At 50.9% G+C, this 14,760-nt stretch overlaps 1 protein-coding gene across 5 annotated transcripts in view; it reads left to right on the plus strand.

The window, feature by feature from the left end:
• Positions 1-14,760, plus strand: part of ST3GAL1 (ST3 beta-galactoside alpha-2,3-sialyltransferase 1) — an 86,860-nt gene that overhangs the window by 37,924 nt on the left and 34,176 nt on the right. Inside the window, exon 2 of one of the 5 annotated variants that reach the window (XM_089898692.1) lies at positions 1,099-5,050. The exons of 3 other annotated variants lie outside the window; for them this stretch is intronic. The gene's annotated coding sequence lies outside the window, so the exon portion shown is untranslated. The remainder of the gene's footprint in view (positions 1-1,098; positions 5,051-14,760) is intronic. One more of the 5 variants, XM_089898694.1, reaches the window with a different exon arrangement.

Consider the following 14,760-nt stretch of genomic DNA (forward strand, 5'->3'; position numbering starts at 1 on the left):
GCCTCTCTGGACTGGGCGCCAAGAGCGGCCACTCTCCAGGGACCTGGCGGCCCCTTCCACGTAGCCTGACCCCAGCTGAGGGAATTCAAACCTGCGACCTGCCTTTCCAGGTGAGGTGTCTCTGAGGGTCACTGCGAGTAATCTGCTACCCGAGGAAAGGCCAGCAGCTCCTGGTTACCACCCCCTGCCCCTCCAGGCCACTCAGGTTTCCTGCCTGTCCTCTCGGCCAGCCCAGAGAAGAAAGTAATGGATTTTCCTTTCTTAGTGTGCCTACTATGCGCCAGGAACTGTTCTAGAAGCTTTAAGTGTATTATCTCATTTACCTCTCCCACCAACCCCACGAGGTGGGGCTTACAATGCCAGCGTCTGCAAGGTGAAAGCCACGGCTCTTGAGATAAAATACTTGCCCAGGGCCTCACAGCTCGAGAGGGACAGTGTCAGAATCCCAGCCATGTCTTCTAGACCAAAGCCTGTGACCTTTCCCCTCCCACACTGCCTCCATGAGCTTGGGTGGGCAGAGAAGAGGCCTCCCTCTGCCTACAGTCTTCTGAGGCTCCCACTTGCCTTCAGGCTAAACCTTTGGGCTTGACTTCCTAGGCCTGTCTGTGTTTGTCACCTTGCTTCCTGTTCATTCGCACCACTCAGTGTTGCCTGCCACCACCTGCCACTGTAGTGTGAAGGGGAAGTGGCATTTGCTCAATATCTAAATTATTAGTTCCTGTTTAGGGACCCCCTCAGCAGGCCGGACTGCGCACTTTGTATGTGTTGTCTTGCGGAATCCTCATAAGAACCCTTAGGTCAGCCCTGTTTTTCTTGCCTTACAGACAAGGAAAGGGAGCTCAGCTGAAATAACTTGCTGAAAGTCTCAGAGCCAGAAATTGTAGAAGCAAGGATTGAACCCAAGCTGCTCCGGCCCCATACCCTGTGCCCTTATGCATTAGATCAGTGCTCTTCATAGAGCTTCCCCAGTGATGGGAATGGCCCCCATCTGTCCTGTCCAGTCACTGCTAACCATACGAGGCTGTTAAGTGCTTGAAATATGGTTGTCGCAACTGAAGAACTGTATTTTACATTTTATTTCATTTTAATTAAAAATAGCCACGTGTGGCCAGTGGCTGTGAAGAACTGAAAATCTTGAGATGTTATTCGACTTGTAAGCTAACAAATCAGCCTGTTGGCAGATGCTGGCAGAAGACGTGAGCTTCCTGGATCAGATACGAAGGACTGTATTACTCATAGCACACACAGAAGGCAGTCTGAGCTTTAGTTTGTATCATTTACTTGCTTCCCAAGTCCCATGGCTTTGCTTTGTAGATGAAGATCCATGATCTTTTATAATGGTCTGCAAGCAAACCTACCCAACTTTATTACTAATAAAAAATAGTCTTTATTATAATACTGGATGGTAAGCAGACCTGGACTCTGCTCCAGAGGGACACACTACCTCTGTCTTCCATTCCCTCTGCATCCTTGAAAAGATAGGCCAGAACAGAAGCTGTCGGTGCTTCTGCCCCAAAGACACATAGACGTGCAGAAGACCCATGAAGAATTGCCTTTCAACAGTGACTGCTGTGCTGGGCAGTGTAACTCTAGACTACTTGGCAGGGCCTCCTCTGGGATGTCCCACATGGGTTTCATCCTTCACTACCCTCCAGAAGCCTATACAGTTGGCTGCAGTTTCCCCATTTTGCAGATGGATAAACTGAGGCACACTCCAGTGATGCTCCCTGAATGTTCAGATCATGGATTCTACCTATTACTCATTATCAGCTCTGCCCCCGGCCCTGTGAAGGAAAACAAAAACATAAAAGTGGGATGTTTGTCCTCCTTGCTCTTTCAAAACTTGACCCCACAAGACTCTGGAATTCTTTTTCTCCTCTACCTTGTCTTATTCTCCCTGTCTTTCTAGAACCAGTGCCAGGCTTACCTCTTCCCTGAAGCCTTCCCTGTCTAGCACAGCCTGTGCTCACCTTTCCTGTCTCTTCTCTAACGTACAGCATCCTGTCTCACATACTCTGGACCAGCAGCTCTGAAGAGCGGATTCTGTACCTTCCCGCACACACTCTCCCCCCACTGCCAATTGCAAGGCTTGGGGGAAAGCAGACCAACAAACAAAGACCCCAAACCAAATCCAGTGCCCACCAACTCCTCCTTTATGCCCTGCGTTGAATTCACAGTTGACTACCCCACTTCCCATTCCAGGATCCATGGAGCATGTGAATGAGATCGACTCTCCCTGAAAGACAAGGGAGATATTTTGAAGTGACTCAAAGAAAAGCTTGTTGAGTTATGTTGAGTTTTGGTAAATCCGCCCACGGAGATAGAGAAACTTGACATTTGCCTTCCGAGCCAGCAGAAGGAATGAGCCACGTTTCCTCGTAAAAGAGCAGGAGGCGGAGGAATGACGCTCATCTCAGGAGACCAAGGTTCTATTCCAAGTTCCGATGTTAAGTGGCTGTGTGACCCTGGGGAAGACACTCCCCCTTCCCAGGTTCAGTTTCTCATCTGTGAAGTGGGACTGGAGCGGGGAGAAGAGGAGCCAGACCCTCAAAGTGCTTTCCCAGCCTTCCTTCCTGTCCAGGCTTTCTTGACTCTGGGCTGGGGAGAGCCCAGCTTTGCCTTTGCGAGAACCAAGTGCCTCCTGGTTCCTCACGCAGCCTGCTTCCTGCTGCCTTCTTGAGTGGGACCGGCCCCGCCCGCTCCTGTAGAATGCAGACTTCCACCTGATTGACATGGAGGGAGGCCTTGCTGTAAAGATGTGCTGAAAAGAGGACCACTTGATTCGAATCCAGTCCCGTCCACCTTCCGACTTAACACATCACACCACCATCCCGCTTACCAACCGTACCGAGCACCTACTATGTCAGACGCCATGCTGAGAACTTTCTATCATCTCTCACTGAGTCCCTGCAGCAACCCCAGGATCGGGGTCGGGGGGGGGCGTGCTGTTATTATGCCCATTTTGCAGATGAGAAAACAGAGGCTCGGAGAATTGAAGTGGCTTATCCAAAGCCACAAAGCTGGTGAATGGCAGAGCCTGGGTTGGAAGTCTCCAGACCACCTACTCAGTCCTTCCAAATGGAATGTTTGTTGGAAGGAGTCTGGATAATTGCAAAAGGAACCGTGTATGGTGCTGCATAACAAAGAGTCCCCGAACCTCAGTGACGTACAACACATGCTTATTTCCTGTTCACATCACAGGCAGACTGTGATCAATGGCAGGGTGACTGCGGCTCAGCCGTGTTCCTTGAGTTCTCTCGGTCAGAGACCCAGGCTGAAGGTGGTCACCATCTAGGACACGCTGTGCTCACGCCAGAACGGAGCGAGCCACACAATCAAATTTAAACCTTCTGCTTAGAGGTGGCACACAGAGCACGTCTGCTCACACTCTATTGGCCAAAGCAAGGGACATGGCCAAACCCAGCGTCGGTGGAGCAGGGAGTCAGAGTCCCCCACGGTGAGGGGTTGGGGGCAAAGAGAGGGGAACGATGTTTGCATAATACAATTGGCCATAAACCATTGGGCTCTGCAGCCAGATGCGTGGGTCTGACTACCTCTTAGTAGTTGTGTGGCCTTCAGTATGGTCCGTCACCTCCTTGTGCCTCAGCTTCCTCATGTGCAAAATGGGGATGACAGTTATAGCCCTGGATTAGCCTCCAAGGGCTGCCGTAAGAGAGTATCACAAACCGGGTGGCTTACATGAAAGAAATGTATTTTTTTTCCCAGTCTTGGAGGCTCAGAGTCCGAGATCAAGGTGCTGCCAGGGTTGGTTTCTGGCGAGGCCTCTCTTTCTGGCCACCTTCTCATGGTGTTCTCACACAGCCTTCCTTCTGTGTGTGCACGTCTTATAAGGACACCAGTCCTGTCAGCTTAGGGTCCCACCTTTATGACCTCACTTAACCTTAATTCCCTCTCTAAAGGCCCTGTCTCCAAATTCAGTCACATTGGAGGTTAGGGCTTTAGCATATGTATTTGGTGGGGTGATGCCACTCAGTGCCTTATTCTGTAGGGCTGTTGTGAGTGTGGGCCAGGCACTTAGGACGTCTGGCTTGGGAGCACTGAATAGGTGCAGGGCTGCTGGGAGTACTTGGTGGTAGTTTGTCCCACGTTTTGGGCATTCCCCTGTGTAGATATCTCTCATTCCATTTATCTTTATATCCTTGGCCTCTGTCCCAATTCCTGGCACACACTAGGTGCTCAGAAAATATATTGTGGGGATCCTACCGTGAAGCCTGAGGCAGCTGACAGGAGCCACCCAGGGTTAGGAGGCCCTGGGCTGTGCTCCTGGCTGTGCTGTGAGCCTGCTGTGTGGACAAGTGACGGTCTCAGGCCAACCAGGATCCCTCACATTAGACAGAGCGGGTTTGTCAGCAAAATCTCAGCAGATTTCTCGTGGCCTTTGTGCTTATACCAAGGTAGTTAGGCAATGTTCAGAGCCAGGGTAGACTCAGAGAGATCCTTTTTTACGACGACGTTGTTATAAACTCCAAGGTGGCCATAATTCTCTAAACTCCCTCCCACAGATACTGTCCCCCACCAGCAAAGCACCGTAATGTGACAGGGCTGGGCATGGATGGGCAGCAGGAGAACTTATTCTCGCTGCTTTGGGTCCGGGGAAGTTTCTGACACAGAACCACAAGCTTGGAATGACCTCTTGGGGTTCCATGGCAACACTCAAAAACCCTGTGCTCGTTTCTCTTTCCTCATTCGTGTTACCTTTCCCACTTCTGGCCTTGCTTAGGAAGGATTGTGTCTGAGGATGTTTATTTAGCAGATCGCGCTATTGCCTGGGGATGAAAAGGTTAAAGGACATGGGGACAGCCGGCCTTTCCAAGCCCTCTGCCTGATGTGCTCAGGCCAGCAGTGTCATGGAGAAGAGAGTACCATGTGAAAGTTCTGGGCCTCCTCCCAGCTCATTGCTAATTAATTATTGGCATGATGAATAATTCAGTGGGTGCTATCTTATCTCAGGCTCAGTTTCCTCATCTGGGAAATGGGAGCAGTGACACTTCTCATGTGATGTGCAGCATCTGGCCAAGAGCAGACGATGGTGATGAGACGACGATGGTGATGGTGATGGTGATGGTGATGGTGACGGTGATGGTGATGGTGACGGTGACAGTGACGGTGATGGTGATGGTGATGATATGGTGATGATGACATCATGGTGATGGTGATGGTAGTTTGGTCCTTAGAGAGCACTTTCTCCTTGTCACTGTATATACATTGACCTTCTTAATCTTCTCAGCAACCCTAGGAGGTAGGCAGTCTCAATGTTCCTAGTTTACAGATGAGGAAACTGAGGGGAAGTGACTCACTGAAGGAGGCACAGCCAGCAGTGACAGAGCTGGCAGTCTGGCTTCACAGCCCATGCCCCTTGCCACTGCATGTATGGCCTTGAGGCTCACCTGACGTTAATTATGGACTGTGTCTCCCATAGCTCCCTGCATGTGGTGGGAGAAGGGGTACAAGCAATACATGCTGCTTGTTCTGGAAAGTAATTACTTTTAATTAAAATATTTGATGATTTTAAAAAATTCCTCCTTTCTGGATGTATATCCAGAGGAAATTGTAATTTGAAAAGATACACGCACCCCAAAGTTCATAGCAGCTCTATTGACGATAGCCAAGACACGGAAGCAACCTAAATGTCTGTCAACAGATGAATGGATAAAGAAGATGTTATTTTTACATGTTATTTTTACACACACACACACACACACACACACACACACACACACACACACACAGTGGAATATTACTCAGCCATGAAAAAGAATAAAATAATGCCATTTGCAGCAACATGGATGGACTTAGAGATTGTCACCACACTAAGTGAAGTAAGTGAGAAAGACAAATATCATATGATATGCTTACATGTGGAATCTAAAAAAAAAGATGCAAATGAACTTATTTGCAAAACAGAAATAGACCCACAGACCTAGAAAGCAAACTTATGGTTACCAAAAGGGAAGGGGGGAGGGATAAATTAGGAGTTTGGGATTAACATATATGCACTAATATATATAAAATAGATATCCAACAAGGACCTACTATATAGCACAGGGGACTATACTCAGTATTTTGTAATAATCTATAAGGGAAAAGAGCTGGAAAAGAATATGTATATATCACTGAATCACTGTGCTGTACACCTGAAACTAACACAACACTGTAAATCAGATATACTTCAATAAAAAACCAAAATAAATCCTCCTTTCCTGTTGTTTCCATGGAGAGTCAGAGGCAGGTTGGGCACATCCTGGGCAGCGACTCCCTCCTGCTGGCCGGGGCGGGTGCTATGTGATACTAATGTCCACAGGTCATCCATTATTGACGGGCAGAGGTCAGCCAGCTCAGGTCCACGGTCGCGGGTGTGCTCAGATGAGGGGGAGAGAAAGAGGACCCGGAGGTCTTGACCATTCAGAAAGTCGTTTTCATCGCCACCCCCAGGGGCAGGAGCATTTTGCACACCTCGCAGGGGGCAAGAGCTAAGACAGCATGTGGCTGAAGCAGCTGCAAGCCCGCAGGCTTATTAATAATAATAATACCATAGCATGTCGTCCTTGTTGTTTACGGAGGGCCCTTCCCCTACTCCACGTTTAGGGAAAAGTGCTAAAATAGCAATGACACCTCCTAATTCTCAGATTCAAGTTCTCTCTCCCTTCGCAAATGCAAAACGCACAGCTGTTTGCTGCCAGTTAGAATATTCCCGAGTCAGACCCCCTCCCACCCCACATGTGATCTGGGACTTGCCACGAATTCAGTTGCAGGTGCCACCTGCTCATGTCTGCCCTCTGTCCTCTGGGTAGAGAAGGGCTTCGACCCGACAGACAGGTTTCCAGCACCGCTGTGACCCCACTGGGCTCCACCTGATGAGCCCCAGTTTCCTCCTCTGTCCTATCGGAGGCTGGGAGGTTAAACCACATGTGAAGAATCTTAGCTCAGTGTGGGGCACACAGCGGTCTCAGGATCAGAATACGCCCTCCTCTGTCTTCTGTCTAGAGCAGGAAGCGGTCATGGTGATCAGGCAGCACAGAGCTTTCATTTACAGTTTGGAGCAGAAAGCCTCCACATTCAGGTCCCCTGACTCCCTGCAGGGCTCTGTAGGTGACCGCTGTTCCCTCCCCACACCGCGGCATGCCTTTTCTCATCAGCAGTCAATATTTACTCTGTGTCTGAGCTGAGTAGAAGGCAGGCACTCTCCTTAGATCTTCACTCCCTCTCCTTAAGACTGAGTATTTTCTTCTATTTTTCAGACGCAGATTCCTGGTTGACAGGGAAGAGCCATGGGGGCAGAGGACTGAGAAGGGGGTGGCATTTGATAAAAACCACCCTATCCTCCATGCATACCCTGGTCAGGACAAACCCAGAGCCAGATGCACACGTGGGTTCAGGAATGAGCCTCCCGTGGCCGACAGAGGCCATCCTACTGTTCCAGGGAGGTCAGACGGAGGCTCCAGGATCTTGGGAACCAGACCCGTGGACCCCACAGCGGGGCCAGGCGCCTGCTCATGAGCTATGTGCTCTGCGTTCTGTTCCTGCCACAGAGGAGCCCAGCAGGCAGGACTCACACCTGCTGGCCACGGCTCTGAGCCCTGTACAGATACACAGTGTGGTTTTGTAGTATTTTTGGTTTCGCTGTTTTTGCAGAAGCCAAAGGAAATCTGTAGGCTGGGCCCTGACTTCCTCTCCCTGAGGATGGCTGATCTGCTCGGGCGGGGACAAGCAGAGCTCAGCTAGAAGAGGAAACCTCAAGACCCAAGGTCCAGAGTTCGGAGGGCACCTGCTCTGAGCAGGGTACTGTGGCCGGCCGTTCATGGGCCAGGCTGGTTGAGGTTGTCATTGGAATCATCCCATTCAGAACACTGAGGCCCAGAAATGACCAAGTTCCCTCATTTTCACTGTGCCCATACCAGAATGAACCTCTGCTCCCTGGGCTTGGAGCACTTTTCACTCTGCCGTCAGTCCACACGTATTTGTTGAGACCCTAACGCTGTTCTCAGCAGGGGGGAACACAGCAGTGAGGGACACAGGTGAAGTTCCTGCCCTCCTGGTGGGGAGGAGACAAAGAAGGAAGTCAGTATACAATGGAGTGTCATTTTTCTGATTAAGGCTATGAAGGAAAATGCAGCTCAGCAAAGGGATAGTGACAGCGAGACTGTCTTGGGGTGATCAGGGAAGGCCTCTCCTAGGAGGGCAGCTGGAAAGAAGAATGAATGCAGTGAAGGAGCAAGCCCTGTGGGTTCCACCTTGAGAACATGAACTCTAGGTAGAGGGAGGGGCACGTGCAAAGGCCCTGGGGCAGGGCATGTGCTTATTGTACCTTTGCACCCTTGGATTCTGATTCTCTATGTGCTTGCCTCCCCACCTTCCAGCAACACAGTTCCTAATCATCTCCATTGTTCCCTCCATCTGTCACCCCCAAGTGTCTAGGGGTGCGGCAGGGAGTAGCAGTTGTGTAGCAAGAAAAATCAAACAGAATTGAATGGGGCAGAGAGAAGGTATATCTCTAACAGGAAACCGCTTGTCTCATTTCTTCATCCTCTTTGCACAGTTCACTCTTGGGTGACATTTGAAATGGTTTCACATTCTTGCTTTGCATTTATTCTCAAAATGTGTGTTTAAACCAAGACTGTGGGTTTTCCGTGCACTGTAATGTACCATTTCAGGCCCGTGCTTCCAAGCAGGGCAGGAATCTGTATTCCAAAATCACAGAAACAGAGCAAGAAAGTAGGTTGGAGCTGCACTGCTGACCTCAAGCTGAGCGCAGGAGAGGGGGCTCCAGCCCACAGAGCCTGGGGTGGGGACGGGGGCATGGCCGTTAGCAGGCTGTGACCTCGGGCAGGCCCGTCCCATCTGGGGCTCCGTTTGCTCTGTATCTGTGTTGGTACTGATGTTGTCTGGCTCTTGCTGGAGCAGCTCATGGGCCAGGTGTGCCAGAAGGGACATACTTTGGGAGTGAGGGACCCCAGCTTCGAATCTTGCTGCCACCACATTCTCATTTACAACTTTGGACAAGTCACATCCTCTCCCCGCCACCCCGGAGCCTTAGTTTCTGCACCTGGAAAAAAAAAAAAAAAGCAGAAATGTGTGATGCTTCCTATGACCCTCTGCGATCCTGAAATGCCACGAGCCTTTGCCTCAAACCAGGCAGTAGTCAGGCCCAGGGACAGAGAGTTTCGGCAGCTTCCCTTTGATTCTGTAGACATGGGGCTCTTGGCGGGGAGGGGCCCAATGAAGGGGGCACGACCTTGGCCGTCCTGCCTCAGGCATTCATGTAAAGGGCTTCAAATAGTCCTCACCTCTCCCTGATCTGAGACCTGGGTCTGCAGAGCCAGAAACTCATTTCCGGGAGCAAAGGAATATGTATCTTTCCTCAGGGCCCAAAAGGACTTATTAAGTCTTCTGTGAACTTAATCTCATTCAACTGGAAAAATAATAATCAGAAAGCAGTTCTGCCTGGTTACCATGAGTTCCTTGAAAGTTTCCCATGAGAAAGGGGCAAAAAGCTCATGTACCATGAGGCTCAGCCCTCCCTGCTTCCTCCCCAAGGAGCAGGGAGCCTGGTGGTCGACCAGCAAGCCCATCAGCATCATCGGGCTATCCACCTGTCCATCTGTCCATTAACAGGCCCCCATGAGGGGCCAGGGCCAAGGGCACAGCACCAGAGACACAGAACTAAATAAGACACAGTCTGTGCTCTCAAGGGCAGTTCAGGCTCAACCTGACCGTTTTCTACATTTGGTCAAACTCTAGAGACTCCATGACTGAGCTCGCTCTCAAGGTCACAAAAATATAAATGTTCAGAAACTTTCACTTCTCTACGTTTTCTGTTTTCCACAATGTCTGCCCCAAATTCATTGGCGAAACACGTTCTATGTTTACTAACTAAAGCTAATGTCTCTCTTTGCTTTAATCAAATCAAATTTTCTTCTGGTCTGTTCCATCCAATACATCCCAGTCTCATATGAATTCTGGGGAAAAGGGGAAGAGAGGGAACCAGGGACATTCGGGGGAAGATGATGCTGGAGACATGAAATTCACCAGCTGGGAGGCGACAGGAGACAGAAAGCCACTCCATCAACAAGGACGTTTGGTTGATAACAGAATACTTTAAGATATGGAAAGTAGAAAAGCATGGGTGTAAGGTCTGGGGTTTGATTTTATTCCACTAACAAGCTAATAAGCTAGCTTGTTAGTGTTTCAGGGATGCTGGCAGAAGACAGGAGAGTCCTGGGTCAGAGAAGAGAGACTGGTATGAGGTGGGAGAGACCCCACTCCTTTCATGCCTGGAGCCTGAGCTCAGGGTGAATTCTTCTAAACTGTAGGGACGATTTTAGCTCAGTCAGTGCTTTCAGAGGCTGAGCTCAGGAAACAAAAGGGAGTGAACGTTCTTGGGGCCAATTCCGGGTCATGGCTTGTCAGAAGGCACTTATTCTCTAAGCCTGCTATCTACTGATAAAATAGGAAGGAAATTGGCATCTGGGCATATTGTGGAGGCCTCGTGAATATAAGTTGAATCTGAAGACCATGTACTTATTATTTGCATTAACATGAGGATGCAAACTCATTCTAATAATTCAGCCTTCTAGGTTTTAGATTATTCCTTTTTTTAACTGAGATTGAAACTGTTTGATGTGCAGCTCTAGTTCACAGCACACACGCAGACACCCATGTAGAATTCACCTGCCAGTATCTTCCTTGATAAAGATGTTGGTCATTCACTGGGAGAGGGAAGGATGTGAAGGTGAAAAGGGTCAGGTTCCCAGAGAGCAAAAGAATAGAGCCAGAGAAAAGAGCTGGGGCAGCCCCTCTTCAGATCATGTTCCTATGGATGAAAAAAAACTAATCAATAGTCCATCTAAGAAAGAAATGGAAAATCTTATTCGAGCTAACCTGACGATTATAACCCAGGAGACAGTCTTTCAGAAAGCTCTGAGGACTGTTCCTCCCGTTAAAGGTCAGAGCACAGGTATACAAGTTTTGGAGACAAAGGGTTGGACATCAAATGACGTATTATGGGCAGTTTACACAATCCAGGTCTACACGTCCAGAGCAAGTAATGGGTCATGGGTCATCACGACCCCTTACCAGATTAAGAGGAAAGGTTATCTCCTAAGGAATTGTGACCCTTTATGAGATTAAGGAGGAATGTTATCTTCCAAGGACATCTGGATGCAGATGCACAACACACACTAAAGGGAAGGAGGAGGTCCAAATGGGCAAAGAAAACTTTTGTGTTTAAATTTTTCTTGAGTTGCCATAAAATATGAATTTGATTTCATCGTCCCTCACTCCCACCCCGTGCTGTACATCTGGAGAGAGCTGTAGTTACCCCCATGTCCCTCCCTCAAACTCCAGCGGTCCCTGTGTCAACCCGGGATACCGCCCCGTGGCTGGGCGAGGTCACCTAGCTGGCAAGATAGAAGCTCTGGGACTCTCAGGTGGAGACCCTGACTGGTGTCAGGTGTGCTCCGCCAGACCCTGAGACATGCCTGGACTTGCCACCCTGGCCAGCCTCTGAGACCCCAGGAGAGCAGCCAGCCTCTTCAAAGCCCGCCTCTCACCACAGGCATTTTAGGAGAAGATGAAAGGACACCTGTGTGTTTTAAAGCAAATTAGGCAGAACGAGAGATTTTGAAAGTGCTGTGTTCCCCAAGTTGGAGGCCCTTTGATGGGCAGCAGGGGACAAACCCTGAAGTCTCCTGCCCGCAGCCCTCGGGGGCTGGGGCAGAACAGCTCTGTCCCTGGGGCACACCTGACCACAAGGGGGGCATTTGCCATCTGGGGGTCAGCGTATCTCGCTCTTTCCCTCTCTCCTGCTTGACTTGCCTCTTCCATTGCATAGAGGATAAGTAGTGGCTGTGAGTACTTTGCGGGGAGGGGTGGGGGTGGGAATAATCCTGAGTGGGGTCTAGGTGGCATGGATGCGCCCGCAGGGGAGGTGATGGGCTCCAGCCAGGACTCCAGCTGTGGAAGCAGGTCAGGCTGCAGGGCACTTTGGTGCAGAGCCCAGGCACTTGGGTCCAGATGGCTTGGATCACCTTTTAGTGTCATTCTACAAAATGTACAGCCCTGGGCCAAATGGCTTAACCTCCCTGAGCCTCCATTTTTTCATCTGTAAAATGGGTGTATTAATAGATTCAACAAGTTCGCAGGAATAAAGCTCTTAGACCAGCTCTAAGAGCTGCACTCAGCCCAAAGTCAGGGCACAGGATACGTCTGCTCTTAATCGGATTAATACAGAGGACGGATCAGATAGACCACTGGCCTGTATGGAGGCCAAAGCTTGTCCTTGTCTCATTCCGTTCCTTTAGGACTCCTAAGGCATGGGTCTTTACTGTTTCAGTTTTGCACACAAGGGCTGGGTATGGCCCAGTGTGGTCAGGTGGCTCGTCCAAGGTCACACAGCTAATCAGGCTTTGGAACTGCAGCCCCCGTCCTCTTTCCACTTCCCCCACAGGAAACGGATGCTGGCCTGAGTTGTCTGTCTCCATCCACTGCTTGCCCCGATGGGTGACCGTGAGCAGGTCCTTTAACCTGCCTGAGCCCCTTTGGTCAAATAAATGCTTAGACGATGAGCACTTATGAGCACTTACTGGATAATATTCGTTAGTTACAGATGTGAGAAGGGAGACCGAGGGGCCGGAGCTCCAGCAGCAGCGGGAGAGGGTCATCTGGGTGTTGCCCAGAGTCCCTAACATCTCCCAACTGGGAATAAGATACAAATACCTGCAGGTCAGGGCCTCCCAGTAGGCACAGTGGCTGCAGTGCAGCTTTGACTCTGGGTTGAATCTCACGTCCCTCCCTGGCCATGTGCCCTTGCACAAGTGCCCTCAGCGTTGGCTATGACAGAGGCAGCATCACCCCCTTATGCCCTGGGAGAAGCGCCCAGCTCTGTGCCCGGCGCGCAGTTGTCGACATTAGGGACAGGTCCCCGACACACAGTAGCACAGATTTTTTCAAGACTCTCCAGCTGTGGGTGCAAACGGAGAGATAGCAACCCGGGCATCTCCCTCTCTTCTGTGGCTCCGAGACCTCCTGCCCCCCTTAGCTACACTGGGCTCTGGGGACATCTGCCACATCCTCCCACCGTGTGCCAGGTCATCCCTGGCCTCTGCTCTTGCCCTGCTTGCCGGGATCCTGCTGCCCCAGGCTGGCCCGTGTTCTCTCAAACTTCCTGCCCTAGGCTTTCCCGGGCTTCCTGGTCTCAGCTGCCCTGGAAACTCCCTGGCCCCCATGACACCATCCTCGCGCACCTGCTCCAGGCACCCTTATTCTCGGTCCTCCCACTGGACTGCCGCATCATCCCTTGTCAAGGGGGCAAGGTCTCCCTCCTTTGGTCTCCCTCCTTTCCCAAGTTCCGGGCTCGGGAGGGAGCCCCATGCAGGTGGCTTGGGCCCCGACTGCTGTGGGGTTGAATGGGCTGAGCTGCCCTTCCTTTCTTCCCGAGTGGGGCTCGGCTGGGGGATGGGGAGGGAAGCTGGGCCCGGGCAGTTTTTGGCTTTTTTTGGTTTTTTTTTTTTGATGTGGACCAGTTTTAAAGTCTTTATTGAATTTGTTACAATATTGTTTCTGTTTTATGTGGTTTTTGCCCACGGGGCATGTGGGATCTTAGCTCCCCGACCAGGGATCGAACCCGCACCCCCTGCATTGGAGGCAAAGTCGTAACCACCGGACCGCCAGGGAGGTCCCCTGGGCCAGGGTAGTTTTATCCCAGCGGCCCCACTGGATACTATGATACCCCTCTCACCCTTGTTTTCCGGGGATGGTTTGTGCCAGACACGTGCTTGTCTGGGGTCCCCGCCCATCCCCGAACACGGGGGGCGGGAGGTGCCGGGCTCCTCGCCACTTTGGCTGCTGGGTTTATCAGGCATTCCGAATCCCCGTTCTGGGCATCACCAGAGATCGACCCCCAACCCCTTCAGGAGCCTTCTGGAAGCCCATTGTTAATCATTAGAGTGCAAATCTCCCCATGAAGTTAGGGGGCCTGGGAGGAAGTTCTCTCTTTAAGACCAGTCAGGACTCCAGCCATTCACTTCCGCAAAGCTCTTTGGAGTCAGGGGCCAACCCCAGAGGCGGGGCCTGGGCTGGGGATTCAGAGTTCCCAATCGGCTTTCCTTTGTCATGACTTTTGTGCCACCCAAATCAGGGAAACCCCTCTTTCTTCTGGGGACCAGTGTCCTCCTGATGTGCTGCCTATACAGGGCAACTCCTTAAATTCCTGACCACGTTACACGCTTTGGATGTCGTGCGGATGTCTTTGGACTCCGAATTGAGCACCCTTCAGTCTACACACATAAGAAGATTTGTGGATTTAAATTCCTTTTGTGCAGCTCACAATAGGAAAATTTATCCAGCTCCTTCTCATATGACCCTAATCCTGGTTAATCATGTTTCTCGGGGGTGCTTCTCCAAAGCACCTGCTGAAGCACTGCTTGTGCTTCCGGGAACCTCTGCTTTTTCCTCCAGCGCTCCCCAGCATAGCAGCAGGCAAGAGGTACTAGGGTGAGGGGAGGAGGATTTGCAAGCCCTGGGGAGGGTTCTCCCAGCCTGCCGCACTTCTTGGGTGTGGGGGAAATGGGCAAACGGTCAAGTTAGTGCAGGAGTGGGGAGACAGCCCTCCCAAACAGGCTTCCCAAGGCGCCGAGACGGAGGCAGGGCTGCTCTCCAGACTCTAGGGGGCGCTGTGTGCGCCCTCTCCAGTCCAGACTCCATATGCTAATTGTGTCACTGTCTGCTGCTCACAAAGCATCA

Source organism: Delphinapterus leucas, chromosome 17 (genome assembly GCF_059928025.1).
Source record: "Delphinapterus leucas isolate spDelLeu-1000000601 "Yukka" chromosome 17, BTC_Dleu_Yukka2, whole genome shotgun sequence".
NCBI classification, from domain to species: Eukaryota; Metazoa; Chordata; class Mammalia; order Artiodactyla; family Monodontidae; genus Delphinapterus; species Delphinapterus leucas.